The sequence below is a fragment of the Marmota monax genome, unplaced genomic scaffold, assembly GCF_021218885.2.
Source record: "Marmota monax isolate L192 unplaced genomic scaffold, Marmota_monax_Labrador192_F-V1.1 WCK01_AAM20220418_F8-fsc00087, whole genome shotgun sequence".
NCBI classification, from domain to species: domain Eukaryota; kingdom Metazoa; phylum Chordata; class Mammalia; order Rodentia; family Sciuridae; genus Marmota; species Marmota monax.
In genome coordinates this window covers 7,669,374-7,671,700 of record NW_026693476.1, presented here as the reverse complement: position 1 = coordinate 7,671,700, position 2,327 = coordinate 7,669,374, and the positions used below count along the sequence as shown (strand labels likewise).

Here is a 2,327-nt window from a genome sequence, read left to right as displayed (position 1 = left end):
GTCTAGTGTGTCTGAAACTCTGCATTTAATTTTCAGAACCGCCCCCCAAAAAAAATGACAAGGAAAAAGAATCCCTAAAACCCAACAATTCAGAGGATAAGTGGACAAGTAAAATAGTAGACTGGCCCAGAAAAGGATTTAGGAAATTGAAAAACAGAGCTGAAGAAATTGTACAGAATTCAATTTAGAGAAATAAGTGGAAGCTAAGAAAGATTTAAAAACATGAAGGATGAATGCAAGAGCTATGTATGAATCTATTCCATTTTCTAAAAGGGAAGATGATAAAAGATGGATGGGAGGCAATATTCAAAGAAATAATGGTCTTTTCAATAAATGGGGTTGGGAAAACTTAATAACTACATGAAAAAATGATATTAGGCCCTTGCCTTATACCATAGACAAAATTTAACTCAAAATGGATCAAACTCCTAAACATAAGAGCTACAACTAAAAAATTCTTACAAACTCTCTGCTCCTCCCCATTCAGCAGCTGCATCTTCTCATCTCGTGCAGGGCCAGCCATGTTCCCAAGACACCCCTGGTCACCTGGACTGCTTTCAGCACTGGCAAATGGATATTGTCACCATGCATGACCCCTTTATTGACCTCAACTACATGGTCTGCATGATCCAGTATGATCCTACCCATGGCAAGTTCAATGGCACAGTCAAGGCTGAGAACAGGAAGCTTGTCATCAATGGAAAGTCCTTCCCCATCCTCCAGGAGCAAGATCCTGCCAACATCAAATGGGGTGATGCTGGTTCTGAAGATCTTGTGGAGCCCACTGGTGTCTTAACTCCCATGGAGAAAGCCGGGGCTCATTTGAAGGGTGGTGCCAAAATGGTCATCATCTTCTGCTGATGCCCCCATGTTTGTGACGGGCATGAACCATGAGAAGTTCAGTTCAGGGATGACCTTGCCCACAGCCTTGGCAGTGCCTCAAGATCCCTCAAGATCGTCAGCAATGCCTACTGTGCCACCAACTCCTTAGCCTCCCTGGCCAAGGTCCTCCATGACAACTTTGGCATTGTGGAAGGACCCGTGACTATAGTCCGGGCCATCGCTGCTACTCAGAAGACTGTGGGTGGCCCCTCTGGGAAACTGTGGCCTGATAGCCATGGGGCTGCCCAGGATATCGTCCCTGCATCCACTGGCGCTGCCAAGGCAGTGGGCAAGGTCATCCCTGAACTGAATGGGAAGCTCAATGGCGTGGCTTTCCATGTGCCCATCCCCCACATGTCAGTTGTGGGTCTGACCTGTCACCTGGAGAAAGCTGCCAAATACAAATGATATCCAGAAGGTGGTGAAGCAGGCATCAGAGGCCCCTCAAGGGCATCCTGGGCTGCACGTTGGACCAGGTCATCTCCTGCAACTTTAACAATGATACCCACTCTGCCACCTTCGATGCTGGGGCTGGCATTGCCCTCAATGACCCCTTTGTCAAGCTCATTTCCTCTTATGACAATAAATTTGGCTACTTCAACAGGTTGGTGGGCCTTATGGTCCACATGGCCTCCAAGGAGTCAGAGCCCCTTGACCACCTGCCCCACCAAGAACACAGAGGAAGACAGAGGTGCTCAGCTGTGCGGAGTCCCTCATTACACTGAGAATCTCCCCTCCTCCCAATTTCCATCCCAGCTACCCTGAAGAAGAGGAGGGACTTAGGGAGCCCTACTGTCATATACCATCAATAAAGTTCACTGCACCCAGCCAAAAAGAAAAGAAAAAGAAAACCTCGCACAATAAATAAATAAATAAATAAACAAAATAACAGAAAATCTTTATGACATTGAATTTGGTAATGATTTTCTGGATATGACCCAGAAATCATAAGCAACAAAAGAAAATATAGATAAATTGGACTACACTAAAATTTAAAGTGGTTGTGCAACAGAAAAGACTATCAACGGATTGAAAAGGCAACACAGAATGGCAGAAACTGTTTGCAAACCATCTATCTGATAAGGAATAACAAGAAGATATTCAAAACTCCTGCAACTCCACCACAACAAAATCCATTATTAAGAAAGGAGGGAAAGCAACAGAAAGAGAAAGTACACGTTAAGATAGTAGAAAAGAACCTAATATTTTACTAATTATAATAAACAGACACAACTCCTTGGGTTAAAAGTCAATACAGGGCTCGGATTGTGGCTCAGTGGTAGAGCGCTTGCCTAGCACACATGAGGTACTGGGTTTGATCCTCAGCACCACATAAAAAAAAAAAAAAAAAAAGTCAATACAGAGCCTGGATGTTGCTCTCTGGTAAAGTGTTTGTCTACCATTCATGAAGCCCTGGATTCAATCTCTAGCAACACACACACACA

General features: G+C 44.3%; 1 pseudogene; it reads left to right on the top strand.

The window, feature by feature from the left end:
* Nucleotides 1–546: 546 nt before the first annotated feature.
* Nucleotides 547–2,094, top strand: LOC124102043 (glyceraldehyde-3-phosphate dehydrogenase-like; annotated as a pseudogene).
* Nucleotides 2,095–2,327: the final 233 nt, after the last annotated feature.